The 19132-nt window shown below is 42.2% G+C and overlaps 1 long non-coding RNA gene across 1 annotated transcript; it reads right to left on the minus strand.

The window, feature by feature from the left end:
• Positions 1-973: 973 nt before the first annotated feature.
• On the minus strand, positions 974-1948 carry LOC113484344. The gene is made up of 2 exons (XR_003399207.1): positions 1762-1948; positions 974-1046 (listed from the first exon to the last, which is right to left on the minus strand). It is a non-coding gene; the product is annotated as an uncharacterized LOC113484344 (long non-coding RNA).
• Between the last annotated feature and the right edge of the window lie 17184 nt (positions 1949-19132).

The raw sequence follows: 19132 nt of genomic DNA on the forward strand, positions 1-19132 counted from the left end.
TGAATCCAGGCTCGTTTTGTTGCGCTAGGCAGCGGTGTGTTTACACGACTATCCATCTACTACAGGATATTATTTTTCCAGTGGAGAATATTTCAAATATTTCCAACGAAGATTTTTTTTTTTATTGGTATTTTTAAAAATAAAAAAAAATAAAAAAGGAAAGAAATAAATTCATACCACAAAAATCTATGGCAAAGTAAGAAAAGCAGGGAAAACAGAATTTAAAGATGAAGCTGATGCTGATATTTGCTCACCTACATGATGGCCCCAGTTGGTGCACATATCCTAGTCAGAAATCTTTAATACATGCAACATTTTCTAACATTCATTAATTTCACACTTTTTTTACATACATATGAAATACGAAGACAAAGCAAGAGAATCCTCTAAATCAGTTAAATAATTAAAATCATTATAATGAATGTCAGTGTACAGTCTTGCTTCCTGAAAGGATTTCATAAACACGAAAGGCCAGATTCATTGGTGCAATGGCAGGAGATCAGTGGCAGAAGGAACTGATTCAATTGTAAAAATCTTCCAGAGTCACTTCTTTCTTGTACCTGGCCTATACGTGTTTTCTTTATGGACAACCCCAGAACCGTCGCTAGCTCTGATTTAAGTTTTTTTAAATCCTTCAATAAGAGGAAAAAGTAAAATCACGATCGTCTATATGATAGTTGCTGCTGTTCTTGGCTACCAAAGCCCTTGTGAAGGAAAAGCAATGGCTGTGGAGACGTCGTCACCAAGAGGCACATGAATGCCATCAATCCTCCTTTATCAGTCCTTCCCAGATGATAAGACTCTCTTTAGACCCTTAAATCAAGTTCGTCTTACACTGATATCTTCAAGTGGTCCCAGACCTGCTTCTTTTCTTCACGTCTGTCTGTAGGCTTGTGTTTCTCTTCCAGTTTATTGTTGTTTATTATTATTATTATTATTATTATTATTATTATTATTATTATTATTATTATTATTATTTTAGTAGCTCTGGAGACAGGAAAGCGTGGCCTCATTGGCTGTGTTCTTCTCCATTAAGAGCGTATCTCCTACCAACAAAGACCAAGGGCAACTTTTTAATACGAGCGTGCAACACCCATATTTGTATTTAAACGTTCGTTCTACATTTATCAATGATATATACGTGTCTGGTTTGGGCACATACAGAGAACATGAAATTCTTTCCTCACCACCTTTCTCCATGGATGGCACCATTAATTGTGGTTTATCTCTATTCACACCTCAAAACTCATAGATCCAAATGTGTGTTTGGGCTCAAAATGTACCCAAGACTGCAACACTTAATTTTAGATTTTTCTCCTTACTTACTTATTTCTCCAGCTATTTATGGGCTCAAGCTACCTGCGATAAAAATTATAGTAATATGTGTCCTGCAGTAGTTCATTCCACCTACCCTTTGCCATTCTGCTGAGCCAAGTGCAAACCTGTTATACTAATGAATAACTGCATTTGGATTCTTTCTATCCCCCCATTACACAATATCTGAATACCTCATTGCTTCTAAACATGTATTAGCCTAACGAGAGAGATTAAATGACCCTATTTCACAGGTGAAGAACTGTGGGACACTAAAAGCTAACAAGAAGGTAATTCGGCTCAAATATATACTTGTAAATGAGTTATCAACATTCAGCAGAAATACGACTGCCTGTGGAATCGCAGCCTAAATACCTTGTTTGGTCACTCAGAAAAAAAAACACCACCAAATAACTGCAGAGTCAGAAAACATTTTTCCCTCAGTACCTTGTTTTAATTGCAGATTTCTCCCCCCTTTTATCCGATTTTCAAGAACTATTCCACATGGTTCCGAGGGTGGTACACAGGGAGGAACAAGTGATGTGAATAAAGGCACAGAAACTTGCTCATGAGGTCAGCTGTCTTCAGAATTAATTCTGATCCTCTGTTTTCATTTTCCGTTTGTCTGTATAAACAACAATAAAAGGGGAAAGCAAAGTTTTTAGCACTTTCACGTAATAAAGGAACAGTGCAGGTTTAGCTTACGTAGGGAAAATTTATGTTTAGTGCAGTGAAATATTCATCAGAGACTGCATTTCTCAGAGCTACTAAAATTGCGCAGAAACCCATCTGATTAGGCACTCTGCAAACTAAAAAAAAAAAAAAAAAAAAAAAAAAAAAAAAAAAAAAAAAGTCTCGTTTGTTAAAATAGGCTTTAAACGTCAAATTAAAGATTCATGACTCAGAATTGAACATAAATAAATCGCTGGCTGCATATTTGGAACCAATTCTTTCTTATTGTGCAATTAATATTGCTGAGATCGCCCTTTGAAACGTGAATGAGTTTGTCCTTCTGGTTTGCGCGTTATTGTTAGCAGTGGTGATGGCAGCATTGAAAACGTTTTGCTGGGCTGTAATTTTGGCAGAGGGCAAAATCCGGGGATGTGAGAGGCTGGTTGAATACCTTGCACCCTTGGAACCAGTCTTAAGGCACTGAAAGTGCTCGATTCTGCCAGCAGACATGACCATCAGGTCCAATTTCATCCTGTTTGTTCAGCTAGCAAATATGTAGTTAAGGTGGGACTGACTGTGATCTAATTCTTCTGAGAGAGACGCGCAAAATTATTTCCAAGAGAAGCAACGCGAGGCATTGTCATCATTAAGAACTGCTGAGTCCTGTGTTGGTGGTGCAAAGATCGTCTTCTTGAGTGAAAATACAAGTCAGGTGGGTGCTTCCCCCGAGATCCCATTTTAACAACACTCAGGCACGTATCTGAAGCTCAAAGACATGTTTCAGCATTTGCTTGCAGTCAAACGTGTGCTTAAATAATTTTCGGCATGCAGATAGCTTGCTGAATTGGAGGTCAAAAAAATGTCAGGCTGCACTTCCAGGATGTTTCTGCAGGAAATTAATTGATGTCTGTTTTGTAAACTGCAGTCAAGGATTGCAGCTGATGTAGATCAGCATTGCTCCTTCGGTTCTGAGGCTGGAGAAGTTGGCTCAGTCTTTTGACTAGTTTATCCACCAGGGATAATTAAGAACAAAATGGCAAAGCTGTTGGATCTCTGGTGTGTGAACACGCAGTTGCTTTAGATTATGCCATGTAACCATTAGGGACTTTTATACGTCATAATGCAACTGCATAATAAGGTTTAGAACAGTCTTTCACATTTTCTTTGTGTTATCCGTATAGGAATTCATCCCAGCCAGATGTAATTTGGAAAGTGGAGGAGGTTTTCATGGTTATTGGTTACATCATCCAAATCCACTTGAGAAACGCTTTGTGAACGTCAGAGTTTGGCAGAGATTTGGAAAAACCTCGGATCTCTTCGGCGGAGGAAGCTGACCAGAAATATTCAGTGATCAGATTTTCAGAGATGTTGAACCTCTGCAGCTCTTCGCATTTCCATAGCAGTGTTCCAGAGTTTGACAAAGCTGAGAATCTGTTCGTTAGCATCTATAAGTTTCTTTCACGACCCCCTTAGAAAAAATGAATCACTGCAAAATGCATCTGCCAGAGAAGGAATACTGCCAGCTCTGCCTGTGCCCTTTAGGAGCACACACAACCCAAACCCGCGCTCACGGCACCCCCAAACCGCTGCCTGACTTCACAGCCTGTACCAGTCTGAAACCTGCAGGCCTTCCTACTCTCTTGTTTATGTAGCTCTTTTTAAAGCGTCTAGTTTTATGAGGAAAAATTAAGGATTTGTGCGGCGAGCTTTATTTCTTGCCCTGAGGATTTTTGCATATGATTTCTACAGCATGGACATCCACACCAGCTTTCCCCTTTAAGGAGAACATTAAACCAAATTTCTGCCTCCAACTATTTTTATGGAACATGTAGGAAGTTAATATTTTGGGAGACTTTGGCTCATTGATCAAATTTGACAGATGGATACGCAGATACAACACAGGCATAATGGTTGCATAAGCCTTAAATCCCTACGGAGACCAGCTAAAAAACGTTTTGCGAGGAGCAGACTCACTTATTTACAAGCAGTTGCAGAACTGCAGGTGGGATTTCAGATGGGCTGTGTAGCTTTGGCTTCAGCCAGGAGCGCTTTGGCAGTATAAATGAAAAACAAAATAGACATTAAAAATGTGTGAAATGGGAAAAATCAAGAGTTTTCAGTAAATTATAATTAGGCCAGAAGAGATGTTTGCACGCATCTAATCTGCCTGCTCGGTGTGCTCCATGCTCTTATTTGTCTGAGACGTGTGTTTTGAAAGGAGCACCCAATCATATTTACAAATATCCATCGATAACTTTGCTTTTTCCTCTTTTTTTTTCTTTTTCATCATAATCAATTCTTTCTTTTCTATCATGACTGGATTATAAATACGGCATTTTGGCGATAGGTGACAGAACCACTCTGGGCCAGATGTGCTGGCTGCCTATGAAGGGCTTGGCCATAGGATGTTAGTGGTTTAAAGTAACAGGAAACCTGAGGAATATCATAAATCAGGCTTCTCTGACTAGGTTTTTTGTACAGAGTATAACAAAATGTATTGAATAACTTAAGTATGTGTGAGCCTCCTGCCTACCAAATTACTGGGGTCTGCCAGTGGAAAGCACACTAATTTGATGTTGGCCTCAAACAGAAAATTGTTAAATGAAAATTAGGTTTCAGCGTTTTAACAAAAAATCAACTTGGAGTTCAGTGTTAACAGGAGCCTAAGGATTTAACTCACTGTAATGAAAATAAAGAGACAAAATTCTTGACTTTCTAAGCCCCAGTCATGAGGAAAGGTTTCTACTTCTGGATCCCAACACAGCGTGAGGGACAAAGCATGTACCTAAGGGTGGGTTTCCTTTCTTTTCTCTCTACTGCCATGGATTTCAGTACACAGTTTGTACTTTTCCACACTTCTATTGACTTTTATTAACAATAAACAGAAGGTTCTGGGCCAAAGTCATTGAATCCATGACAGAGTGTTTCAAAATATTAAGAGACCTGCATACAAAGACATCAGAAGGGGCTGAGCTCAAAGGTTCTCTCACCTGGTGCCCCGGCTCTGCCCTGGCCAGTGCAGGGCACTTCAGGAGAGGTATGATGACCCCATTGGAGCTATTCCCCATCGGGAAGCTCTTTCCAACCTTGGCTGATGCAAACAATCACATTTTAGTGATACCCCTGGAGATAAATCTGCCTACAGCAGTGCAGCTCCTAGTCTAACGGGCTAAAATTAGTTACTGCAAATTGGTTCATCCAAGGTCTTAGTTAAAAGATGCTCTATTCTTATTACACAATGAAAGGCCTTAAACCGTTGCCCATTTCTCTCCCAGCTCTTCCCTACTCCGGTTAAATAAATGAAGTATAAGTAAGAAACTGAATGTCTTTTCTTTTTTTCCGTCTCATAACCATTCTTTTTTTTTTTAAGAAGAAGAAGCAATTTTAAACTTCCTTCCGCCTCTTCCTTTTGACCATTTTGTGGTGACAGTCATGACATGCTGATGCATTCTTGTTCCCTGAAAGATGAAGTCCCACATCGGTGCCTTAGCAGCTACACCTTCTCAGATGCCCACGTCCTCCCTTTCAGAAACCACCGTAAAGTCACTTTTAAACTTATTAAGTTAATAGACTTACAGTGGATTGGCCCAAGTTTTACCATTTCCTCCACAGTGTAGATGGTTTTTGGTCAAGCCGAGGTGCTCTCTTTCATGCCCTTCCTCTCCCTTTCTCCACTGTGTCACTACATGATATACATGCACATGGACCTCCTCCTGTACCAACTTCTTATGGCTGTGAGAACAGTTAATAAGTTAAATGTTAGAGAGAGCTCCTACTTGAAATGCATCCGCAGACCTTAGTCCCAGGCCATATTTCTTATAACTATTTTTTTTTTTTAATATATATTTCAGTTTCTGGCATAGGTACAGGGAGCGAGTGTGGCGTGCAGCGTGCAGCCTTTCCCAGACTGTGTAGCTTGGCACCAGAAAATAATTTATTCGGAGTTCAAAACCTGTCAGGATGCTCTCTCGAAACCGCTCCACATTTGAGACGTGTAACACTAAAATGTCACTTTTGGAGCCCAAACCGGAGCGCCTTCAGCTTTCTGATTGGCAGAAAACTGACGGTTAAGCTCCAGGGAATTTCTACTACAGCTGTAAACTTTCAAAAATACTTTGCCGCTGCAAAAACTATAGAGTGTGGTTTAAATGAACAATATGCCCTCTTCATACCTCATCACGAGAAAGAACATGCTTTCGACTTCAGCATGAACAACTCATAGTTTGATTTTTTTTTTTTTTTCACTCACACGAAACAGGTTAAGTAGTTTTCAGCTCGGTTTCTACCTGTCACACAAAAAAGGACTGTATTCCAGACATCGCCGGGAGGAGGAAGAGATGATACAGATGCTTGTGCAGATGTTTGGATTCTGTTCTCTTAATCCTCTATGCAGGACAAATTTAACCTCCTTATATGCCTCGTAGAAGACTAGATCACGGCTCTATTCCATCCCTGGGATCTCGGAGAAAGCCAAGTCTCTAGCTAATATGTTTATGTGACATTCTGAGCTTGGCTCTCCTCCGCCCATCTGGGCCAAATCCTAATATGACCCAGTGCTCTCTCACATCAACTGGAGTTTTGCCTGAATAAAGTATAAGTTAAAACTGAGCAATGCCTCCAAGTTTCAGGCCAGCGATTCCATTTCACAAAAACTCATTGTATTATAAAAAGATACATCGGCTTCAGCCCACTGCAGCATTGTTGGGGTTTTTTGCGTAATTAAAAAAAAAAAAAAAGAAATAGGAGAAGGCAGGTCTTCTCCTCCCATTCCTGGGGCTACACCCTTCCCTGAACAAACCTATGATGAGCAGAACCAGAATTCTTCCTGAACAAGTTTTGTCTCCAGGAGCCAGAGCTGGTTGGCACCCTGCCTTATGGCCGTTGATAGAAAGATGTCTCCTGAGGTTGCCAGGGTCTGGGTCAGGTCTTATTTACTTATAAACAAACCCGAAGTTTTATTCCAGTCTTATTTTAATGTTTACTCTTATATTCTCTCCCTGCACTTCATTCAAACCCAAGAAATGACTAATGGTTTTATAGGAACAATCCTGACAAGCGACACAGGAAGAGCTAACGATCTTGGAGAAGGAGATGAAAACTCTCCAGCTGAAGAAAGGCTACTGGAAAATAGTCAGGCTCAGGGAAGAACCTCGAGCACTGATTCCCTGTGAGGGTTGCATGCCTTGGGATTACCTGTTGCCTCCACGGTGTCCACACTTGTACAGCCAGTTCTGGTCATACAGCTGATGGTTCTCAATGTCAAGGCTCTCTGGACAGCTGGGGCTGCTCTGGGACATCTGGGCTGCCCTTCGCAGGAAATTGTGAGGAAATTTGTTGGAGGATTCTCAGCCCCTTGCAAGATGCATCAATCCCAGTCCAAATTAGTGGAGACCCCAAGCTTGAACCTACTGGCTGGATGAGTTGCTTTTGGTTGCAAGGGGTAAAAACTTGAGATGACATCACCTCTTTGGATGGACCACGGGTCTGTAGGCCAGGAAACACTGTGCATGGAGACACCCCTGACATGTTTGGTGTGGTCTGGTTATACGGCCTCTGGTTTTATGGAAGATGTTGCCCCCTTGCCTAGGGGTTGGCTTCCCCCAAGGCTGGATGGGGCACAGCTTTGCTGCTCTCTGAGTTCTCTCACCAACAACACTTGAAATAATTATGAGCCCAATGAAGGCAAGAAAACAGCCAAATTCATCTTTGATGTCAATCTCTTACACATATATTTTGGAGGTGCTGTTGAGTGTCTGATCACAGTGCTCCAGCATTTTAATTGTGCCTTCTGTAACGACTGAGTAATCATCACAATCCCATGAATGAGCCAGATAACTACGACTGCGCATGGAGAAACTGAGAGAGGAAGAGAGACCACACAGCAAGTAGTGTGAACCATGGGATTAGAAATCGGGATTTCTTTTTCTCTACGAGGCCATGCTACCCTGTATGATCTCATGGAAGAAGTATATTTTCCATCTATGAGGAATTCCTAACAGTATCAGTTAAGTGCAAATTAGTACGATCATTAGCCACTCGGAATGAGACGGCTGCCAGGAAGCCTGTGTGTATGTTTGAGGAAGAATTCCTAATGTCTGTGTGTCTGGAGGAGTATAAATTCTTCTATTCCTCTCCAGTAGCCTAATTAGATTTTACTCTGTTTATTAGAAGAGTTCAGTTGCTAGCTTAACATGAAATAAAATCTTCATGATTAAGAAGTCACGAGCAGTAAAGCTTACAGTATGCTGTTAGAAATTTTCCTTTCGTATCAGCAATGACGAAACCCTCTGGTGTTAAATAAAGTGAAAGCAGGAGTGTGTTCAGATCCGGCAGCCAGGATCCAAACCAGAGCGTCAGGGATGGAAGGAGGGTGGGAAGGGAATATCATGGCATTCAGATGGTACCTGAAATGAGACAATTACTGGAAGAGTTGCATTTTTAATCACATAACAGACTGGAAGAAACACCCTTTATGGGTTTTTGCTGTAAAACAAGGATCGGAAAGCTGCCCTTTATTTGAAAAGATATTCTTCAGCTCTCCTCACCTCTTTCTATTGACACAGCCGTATATCAAGAGCCCAGGCTCATGAGAAGATGAGGTAATGCCTAGATCTAAGTATTCTTGAACATCTTCAATAGATGTCTGGACCTAAGCCCTTCAGTGATGTAAAATAGCCTTTAGGAGCAGCTGTATCCATCAGACATTATTTTTTCTGAAGTGATGTCTAGTCTTGATCTTGGAATAAAAATCCATTGAAGGCAATGAGATGCTCGGGGTTAGGACCAGATCTTTTCTTGAAAAAACGCACAGGTCTATGATGAGCAGCTAATAACCGCCAAGATTTCTGAAGTTCATAGCTTGCCTCCCAGTTCCTAGATCTGTGGTGGCACTGAAACCCAGGCACGTATCCCTCAAAAACCTCCCTGTAACGTTTGAGGTATTGAAGGCTGGGGAACCAGAAAGGAGACAGATATTCTATTTCCACTGACTTTGTTGAGAACAGCTGCCAGCGTGTCACACACAAAATCATTAGCAACCTGCAATAAAGAATTTTCCAGAGGGTCTTTGAATTGATGACCCCAAAATCCTACTCAAAATTATACCCCTGTATCCACTTACTTGTGGAAAGAAAAATAGAAAGTGGTTTTTTCTTTCCCTCAATAATCCGAGAAAGTAACCTTTAATTGCAAGGTGGGTTATTCTTCTAGAGGACCTCCATCACAAGAAGCAGCTGTGTCTAATGTAGGTTTGCACTGATGCTGGGCTGCAGCCTCAGAGCCCAGGCTACCCTGATGGTAGTGGTAACCTGATCTATAGCCACAGATATGATGAGATCCTTCACTTCTTGTGAATCGTCTAAAAAACCATTAAGGCTTAGAGTCAGGGTGCAAATCTGAGGGCAAGGTAGGAAGCCTGGTATAGAAAGTAAGTTGTGGAGCCTGAAAAAGAAAAGAGCAACCTCAGAAGAGAAGGTTCGGAGTCAAGGAAGGAGACTCAAAACCTAAAGCCTTCCCAAAAAAGCAAAGGGATTTGTGTAACCCGAGGGACTAAAAGTACATTTTGGCCCACGGTCTGGTTTTCCTCCGCACGTGCCCGGCCACAAGAGTCCATGTGGTTCTTCTGTTTTCCCAGGTCTTTTGAAATATAGATGCAAGAGTCTCGAATCCCTGCACTTCCCCGCATTCCTCAAGAAACTGGCCCACCAAGTAGTTGTAATTCAGGATACCACCATACACCCACGTGTAAGATTCCTTAACAACTATGCACATTTTTAGTCTCAAATATTTTAGAATTGTTTTCACTGTGCCTGAGCTGTAATTGGCTCGGCTTCCCAAGTGTTGGATCATCTAACTAGAGTGATTTTTGACTCGGAGCCCAGGCACCATATCAAAACATTTATCAATTAATCATAAAAAGTAACTAACATTGTTGTCCACCCAAGAAAAACTGTCACTTACAGACTCATGTATGTTATTCCTTATGAAAGAGCTGCTATATAGAAGTTGATTTCCTGCACAGACCAGGTGGAAAATCTGCTAAAGGCAGAGGTCAAATCTAGTTTAATTTTATACCCTTTGTTAAGAATGTTCTCTCTCTCTCTCTCTCCCTCCCTCTAAAAAAAAAAACAAAAAAACAAAAAAAACAAACCCAAGGAAAAAAAAAACACCCTTGTGTTCCTTTCCAAGTTTTCTAAAGTTAATTCATGTGGAAGAAAAAAAGATTAGGATAAAATTTCAAATATTAAATTCAAATGCAGGATTAATGAGTTTTATTTCAAAGCCCCAGAGGTTGTCTGGAATTTAGGACATTTTTTTAGTAGCAGACACGAGACATAGCCAGATGCAGTCGTGTTTTGGACCAGCTCAGCACAAATTTAGCACCTTGAAGGAGAAATTTTATGTCTGTTTTGTAAAGCAAACATTTCAACTTTTTCAAAATCCGTTGTCCAGAAGATATCACTGTTGCGTTGGATGAAAGAATGGATTTAAAATAACGCTGACTTTCTGTTCTAGCACATAGTAATTGCCACCCCATCACCATCACTGTAGGTGATATAAGTCCTCTGTCCCATGCAATACATGCATATATTTTTTTTTTTAATAGTGTGAAGCAACCCAGATTAAAAAAAAATAAATTAAACCTTTTCCTGAAGCCAAATTCAAGACAGTCCTTGCAACACTCTGCAAGAAAGAGCTTTTAGCAACTTGGTTTCTTAAAGACCAGCAGGGAACAGCTTGGCAGAGGTACAAACACAATTCTTCTCACGCCCTTAGAGATAGCATGGCAAACCCATGGATGATGAGCTACTTCACACCCGGTCCCTGAGGCAAAGGAGTTGTAGGCCAAACCCGTCCTTTCATGAAAAGATTTTTTTAATTTTTTTTTTAAATTGTCATAAAAATTAACAGCATTCAACTTCCTTCCCAAGCAGGGTTGCTCCCAAGGAGCACCACACAACAGTAGTGTTTCAGGTCACCGTTGCCACTTTGTTCAGCTGAGAGAAATCCCTGTTTTCAGACAAGACTGCAGTTTACTGGTGACTCGAGAAAGGCCAGTAATACCTGCAAAGCGTAGCCTGCAGATCCAGAGCAGGTTATCCGGACCGCAGAGGCTTTTGGACAGCCAAAAGTGTTTAGCATTGGCCCGATTGTGCTCTGCCTGAAATCAAAGAATAAAATCCCTGTTGAGTTCAATGGAAGAAGGCGGCGACAACATCGAGTTTAATGCTTCATACATCAGCACTGAAAACTTGATGGGAAAGGACCAAAGCCTTGCAGTGAACACCTTCAAACATTGGAATCTTGTCTTGAAAGATTCCAATTATAGCATGAAGAAAACACTGGCGTTTCAGTTTCAGATTCTGGCTTTTCTTCAAATTGACATACCACAGTCTGTAAATAGAACCAAAACTAAAAAATCATTCTGTTTAAATTCCTTCATTGCCTTAGAAGCGCGCCTCACCTATGGAGAATCAATGCAATTAACTGTAACACGAACAGGTAATTAAGACCTGGTGACAGGCAAGCTACAGATGAACTATTCCATTTAGAAAAGCACTCACAAATGTTTTATTCTGATTTCTTTCTGAGCTGGAAATCCTTCAAGAACAGGTTTTCTTTCCTCTTCCCACACCCCCTGCTTCCCCAGTACAGAACAAAAATAGTCCATGGAAATAGCCTTGTCTGACAAAATTTCTGTTCATGGCTCCCATCACAGTGGGATGGCATCAGTGAATGTGATGGCGCATGAAAATATTATGCGAAGTAACAAAGGTACATCAAAAAACTACAAAAGTTTTGTTTGAGTTGCAGTTAAATTTTCTGGTCAACCACAATTTTATCCCATCCAACCGCTCAGAATGACATCCCATCTCTAACCCTCTTTAACAGCGATGGAATTTTGGATTTGAAGCTTCTTTTTTTTTCAAATGGATTTCTTTCATCCTATTTATTTGGGACAGGGTGGGAGAAGATGGGCGTAATTGTCAGGAATTTTAGATTATAACTGCCTTGAGCAATGCTGAGCCATCCCTAAAGGAAGGGAAAAGCTGTGCAAGGCGATGGCAGCTGCACTAACTGCAACCAGATTTCGCTTACATGAGGCTCATTCATGACTCTTTTCGGTCTTTCTCATCCTTTGAATTCAACCCCTGATATTTTCGCAGCATCTCAAGCTGAAATATGTCTTAAAAGTCCAAAATATCTCCCAAATTTGGTGAAGACTTGATGTCTTGCCTGGTTTAACAGAGAAAGCCATGCTATGTGGTATCAGGGGCACAAGTCTGATTCACTTTGGCCATATTAAGAAAAGTTTTACTTCTGGACAATGTTTTGCACATTTACAATCAGTATCAATACTGCACAGTCTGACCCAAGTCACCCCCAAATCGGTCGTATCACTATGGCTTATTGTCCAAGGACAGCTAAACATGAGGCTCAGCCAAGGGAAATGCTATCCAAAGGAAAGCGGCGATAGCTGAAACGTATCCGATGCACCAACAGGATGTGAACCTTACACAACACCTTCCTTTTTTGAGAACGTATACTCTTAACACAATAAAAATATTGGCCTGTGCTCCCACCTGGCCTGAGTACCTCACGAGGCTGTTAGCTGAGCAGATCTGATGGTTTTCCATTCTTGGCCTGGACTTCAGTGTGAAATATTCCCACAGTCAGATGCTCATTTACACAGTGAACAAACAGCGAAGCATCCCGGTGACCAGAAAACAGAGACACACGAGCCAAACCTAGGACCGGGTGGAAGCCTGCTCGGTGACCAGTTGCTCCACACCTGGCTCAGGGCTTGGGGATTTCATTCATGGCGCCGTGAGGTGTTATGGGGACTCCATCTATCATTGCACCAAGAGAAAAAAAAAAAAAAAAAAAAAGAGCTCAAAAAGAATAAAGTGAAGATTTTTATGGCCCTGGGAGGAGTTAACCTGGAAATATCATTGGCACAAATAGAGCTGTTCAGCAGACAATAGCACGCTGATATTGCCACAAGTTTGTTTACCCAAACGTGGCCATCCTCGTTCTCAATTCCCCGCCCTCCGGGTCCCCAGCCTGGTGAGCATCCCCACCGCCCTCCGGCTGGTGGAACACAACCACCGCTGTGATTGCCATGCTGACAGCTTTATTGCCTCCCTGACCTTGCTATTTTTAAAGAAACAGGTTATCTCGGTGATGTAAACAGATCTTCCTCATGCAATTATGTTATCCCATTGCAGGGAGCTGGGGCCTTTGGTCCTCGCTCACCGGTACTGTCATGTCAGCTGGTTTAGGTACCCAGGACATTTTGGTACTGGTTTTACAGGCAGCTGCCTACACTAATGAAGTGATTGTGTTTCCCCAAATGACTCAGAAAACACAGCTTTAGATCTCTTCTTATTTAATTTACCAAAATTGCTAGAAATAGTGAAACCACCCAGATTCTGGCAGCCAAAGCTTAAAAAAACATCAGTGCATCCTGGCTGGGGTTAGAGGGGAGATGCTTACGTGAGACGCCGGGTTGAGCAGGGATCCGTTAAATGTGTACTCCTGTTAGAAGTGACAAAGTGCAAATACAAGTTTTAGTGCATGAATGATTCTCTGGATTAAGTGCAATAAGTAGATAAATGACAAAATGCCATTGTAAAAAAAAAAAATGGCACTGCCCTCTCACTTTGAAAGTGCTCATTGCAAAATGAAGAGTGGACAGAATGGCTGGATGCTTAACTAGGGAAAAGAAAATATTTCAACTGGCTGAGTGATACATATTTATTAAAGACTTGATTATCTAGATTATTAAATGAAAGTCTAGATTATCTTTTCTGGGGCAGAGATGGACATGGTTTCAGAAAATGTTAAAAGTTTCAAATTAGAAAAACGTTGATTGAGTAACTATTTATCTACGATTCTCTGTATGTAAACTATTTATTCAGAAGGATAAGAATAAAATGGAAAATGGCACGGTCCCTCTCGTATTCTAAAATTCCTGCCTCCAGTCCTCTTTCCATAAGCAAAGAGGTGCCCACCGCAAATGTGTAGACCCGCTCCATCAGGAGGCCTTTCTTCATCTCCCATGAAAATTTTTCAGTCTAAGGTGAAACAAGGAAATTAAATGGGGGAAAATAAAAAAAAATCAAATTCTTCTTGAACTAATGCAGTCCGAACATGACCAAAGGTTTCTAAAACTGCTCCAAATCATTTAACCAATCTTTATTCTTGTCGATCTCAGTGTCAAGAAGGTTGTGAGGCTCTACCTGGAGGATTTCCTTGGTGCCTCTAAGCCTGCAGGAAACCTTGAGGGATAGGCATTAGCGTCCCCTCCGACTCCACTGCTACTCCTTAGCCTTTGGGAAGGGGAAGAGGAGCTTATGGGTCACTAAGCACGAGAGGTGATGGAGCTAGGTGCATCCGAGGCCTCCAGGGAGTAGCCAGTGGGTGTAAGCTACACAGTGACACCGTTCCCATAACGTCAGAGCAAGAAGAGGTGGGTTCAAGTGAAACCACAACTCAGTTCCTCACCACTCACCCTTCTATTTTGAAGGAGTTCAGATAAGCAAATTGGAAGTGATGTCATAGCTCCCATAGGACACCGCAATACGTTGTCATTCGTCCAGCCAGAGTACAACTCTTATTAGTATGATATAACACAGTAGTTGGGAACTCAGTAGAAAAAACAAAGCTGGAATTTAATAAAAAAAAAAACCCTATGGCTTTTAACTCGTTGCCCTTAACACGCAGAGCTACTGTAAGTGAGTGCCTTAACATGAAAACTCTGAAGACCAAAGAATTAAAGTAAATGCAATCAGCAGATTACTAAATACCGATGGGAAATTTAGAGCTATAGAGCAAAATCCCAGAGCATTAAAGGATTTGCCGCTTGGCATTGATGAGAAGCAAATCTTTGGATTTCCATTTCTATCCTTAATTAGTAACCGAGGTTTATTTTAGTCTAAACTAAGTCGCAAAAGATAACACACCCTAAAAGAAAATAGAAAGCAGTGCAATAAACTTCATAAAATGTCTTATTAAAAAATAAGGAGAGAAAAAAAAAAAAAAAAAGAAGAATAGATTCAAATGGAAAATCAATTTCCAGCACTTCCATTTCCTTTTGTTTTCTTGTCTTCCCACCCATACTCAGCTCTTTTCAAATAACATTCAGCTCTTTGCTAGAGAGGTTACAGAGGGTGGTAACAAAGATAGCATTTTAAACCCAAAAGGGAGGCTCCCTTTTAGAAGGGACATTTTAGGAGTGTTCTCGTTCCTTCACAGCTTGGTTTTTGAAAGTTTGCTGTCTCCCTGCCCAGTTCCCAGGGCCCCTCACTGGAAGTAGGACCTAAAATGGATGATCCGTGCTTCCACATGACTTTGGCTTTGAAAAAAACAGCCGTGTCAAATGGAGAGGGGGTTTTTTATATAGACACTTTGGGATGCGGGAAAGATAAGGGTCTCCTGGTTAATCCGGAGATCCCTAGCTTGGTTATCTGATGTCCTCATCTGCCGTTGGCACCCCTGGTGATGTGCTGCCAGCAGCTGGCTCGGCGGGGGCACCCCGCTTCACTGGCAACAGCCTGGCTGGGCTGGAGCGTGCCCAGCTGCTGAGATGCACCAGGGGTTTGGTGTCTGATTTTCTGAACTGCGATACAGACTCCCGCTGCAGCATTCTGAGCCCAGCTCTTGCTGTGGCTTCAAGTAAAGCTGTGAAATTTAAGCAGCTGGCTTCAGAACAGGAAAAGAAAAAGAGCCCGTGAGTAAAATCTGAAGAAATACATAATAAAGAGCCCAGTCCCAAACCAGCCACATGCTTCAGCAAGAAAAAAAGCTGAAGTACCATCTCCCTGCTGTTACTCACTGCCTGATTCCGTCCCTTCCCCAGTGAACTCAAGAATGTGTTTGGTCCCCATAAAAATTTACTATGAGTAGGCTGCGTGTTTATTCCTGGGCCGAGGCTGAAAAACGATGCCCAGGCATAGTGGCTTAATGAAAGGGTGGCATGCTAGGGAGGCTAAGGCAGAGAAAATAGACCCATTTAATGAGAAAGATTTTAGGAAGATGCCCTGCCTGTGTAGGTATGGGCTCAGTGTATCCCTAGGGTACCAAGACACGCAGCAAGACACATCTGTGCTGCTTATTTCTTTGTCTTCCACGGCCATAGGCAAGCAGAACCTCTTGAATTACCTGATATATCTCCTTCTATGGCAGGCACTAGGAAATAATTCCCATCACGAACTCACTAAACTCCCTTAAAAAAAAAGCGTTTCAATTATTTGCCCTGTCTTTACCTACAGCAGCTGCACCAGGGCCTCATTTTAACATCTTCTACTGCTTATTACTCACCTGTGGAGACTGTTAGGAAAGATGATAGTGACACGAGGGAATCTTAGATAAAAGGATTAAATACTTGCAGCACAAAAGCCAAGGTCAGCAAGCTTTGTCCAAGAGTTAAAATACTCATAACAGACTCATATGTGCAACAACATAACCTCTTGATTTATCTGTTTAGCTTGGGATGTATCACGCTGAATGCCAGTGGGTCATTTTTGTGCTAAGCCCAGTAGATAAAAGATTACCTTATGCATGAACCCAGCCTATTTAGCTCCATTACGCTGCATTTGCTGACTTCTTACCTTGGTCCTAAGTTGTCTGGAGCCCAAAACGGACCACAGCAGAACTGCAGTCATGCTTTTGAGTTCCTTTGTCTGCATTTGGAGGCTGAGGTGGGGCTACCTGCTCTCTGCTGCCCGTGTCCTCCTTCCTCCTCCGCTTGCTATGATGTGAGAGAAAGAGCAATGCTGGCTCCACCTGAAAAGCCACCATTTTGGCCCAGGGTTGAGTCATAGTTCAAATACTATTCCTAGACATCTTACCAGGAATTCAACTTCACCTTGCCAAATGTGGCCATAAATTTCCCTTTGGTCCCCTTCTTCTCCTGCGTTACAGTGTGGCTGGACTGAGCTTGCCCAAACCAAACGTGTTGAGGTCAGAGGCGGGGACGAGGCTCTGTTAATCCCCAGTGTAAACTGATTGGTGGGGAGAGCAAAACTGGGCTCACTTCATGCCTTTGCCAGTCAGCAAGGAGCCAGCAGAGATGTGCAGCGCCCCATATGGCCCACGGGCTTTTGGGGTGTGGGGACTCCAAGGTCCAGATCTACAGATCTGTCCCCCCAGCAGCACATTGCTTCACAGTCAGGACTTTGAGTGGAATCCAGCCCCAGCATCAAACAGGTCCTCTAAGCTTATGAATCATCTAATGACCAAAACTGCATTCCGTACAGCCAGGCCCAGAAGTTTCGTTGATATTTAGGCCTCAAACTGTATGGCTTAAAAAGGATGAGTTTGGAAACCAAACTGAACCAACCGAACCGAACAAACCTTGCTTTGAATTAATTTTATTTGTCTTGTAGTTTCCACTCCCTTGGATTGAAAACTGGGCACCTGATGCACAGTGCCAAAGTTTTCATTACGAGCTAAAAGAATTAGAGATACGCATCTGAAAATGAACACTGACTATAGTCATATGATGGCAGGAGCTGAGCCCCTAAGACAAACCATCAAATACCGTGCAAACTGAAATCACAAGTAAACTCCCTTTCAACTAGTTCATTCATGGGAAAAAAAAAAAAAGGAAAACAAAACCAAAGCAAACCAAAACCAGAAAAACCCCCACAACCTGTTTAATGGATTACTCAACAAGTGGGGATATTTCGGTTTATGGATCCTTATTCTGGGGTTGAGCTGTGGTGTACTCATTTTGAGGCATTGATGGATATCTGCCCATCTGAGTTAGCCCTCCTCTTTATCTCCGTGCTTGAGCAGCTCACAGTCTTTAATGTATTTTGGTTTTGTGACACCTCTGCGATGGCCAGGAGGAAGATTGCCACAGGGGAATGTGATGGACGAGCACGGCAGAGCCATGAAATGCCGCTACATCTCCCATCTTACGGGGTTCCCTGTGCTATCTCGGAGAGAAGAGAAAAAGCAACTCCCTCACTTGTTTTTTTAATTTGCTAAAATAACAGCTCCATATTCCCAGGGGCAAATGTCAGGAATAATTGCATGCAAATTGCACTGGAGTCATGCTAACGCACCCATTGCCACCCAAGGGCTCCTGAAGGGTTAATATCGAGGGCTTGCTGGAGTTCAGTTAATTTACAACTGGAGACCTTTATCATCTCACACTGACATTGAGGGCTCACATTTCGCACTTAATTACTTGTTCAGCAATCACGCCTGGAAGAGATAGATGTGTTTCTGTGTTTAGCCCATGCAGCTGTGAATTGTTTATTTACTTATCGTCAGGCCGGGAATGGCTGTAATTTAAAGGTTCAGATCTCTGCTACCCTGAGTGGTGCAGGTCTTCCTTTAAACACTTCCATATTGCCGCGGTGGAATTTTGCTGGAGATGCCCGTCTTCTCCTCCTGTTCCGGGTAATAAGCCAGCAGGTGTTACTGGTTATCGGCAACTGTGATTATTTATGCTAAACAACCGCTGCCAAGTTCACAATCATAATGAAGGATCCGCGGAGATAAATTTTTGGAAGGTAAAAAACAGGCCAAGGAGATGAAGCAAGATGAATTCCAGTAACTCAGCTTCTGGGGAATGACCCGATCCCTATCTCAGCGCTGGAATAGCTGAATCACGGCAGCTTCAAACAGTGGCTCACAGCAATTCATAGGCCAAATGGTGTAATTACAATTTAAGCTGTCAAATGGTGACCAGATGGCTTTATCTTTCTCACCAGAGGCCTAAGAAGTTGGTAGGTGTGACCTTTCCACATACCGATCCACCTGCGCAGCGCACGAGGTCCCGGCATGCCCAGCCCTGTGCACTGACACCCAGCCTTGGCTTTGATAACTTTTGAGCAAAGCTGTGTAAATTCAACAGCACCAGTTTTCACGGGGCTCCCAGGTTTCGCATCACCCTTAAATGCCAAGATAACAGCTGCCAGCAACGTCGTCGGACTACTTCATCACACAGGGATTCAGAGGGCTACTGGAGTACAAAGAAGGGGGGATGCCCCCTGTTATTCCCTTGGGGGGAATAGATCAACCATCAACCTCGGAAAGAAAAAGTTGTGCAGGGCAAAAGAATCTCTGTTCAATAGCTGGTTGACAAAATACGCCTCAGAAGGAAAAGTGGTGAAAATCCCCTCCAAGAAGG

The sequence above is a fragment of the Athene cunicularia genome (genome assembly GCF_003259725.1).
Source record: "Athene cunicularia isolate RWA chromosome 11 unlocalized genomic scaffold, athCun1 chr11_part1, whole genome shotgun sequence".
Classification (NCBI taxonomy): Eukaryota; Metazoa; Chordata; class Aves; order Strigiformes; family Strigidae; genus Athene; species Athene cunicularia.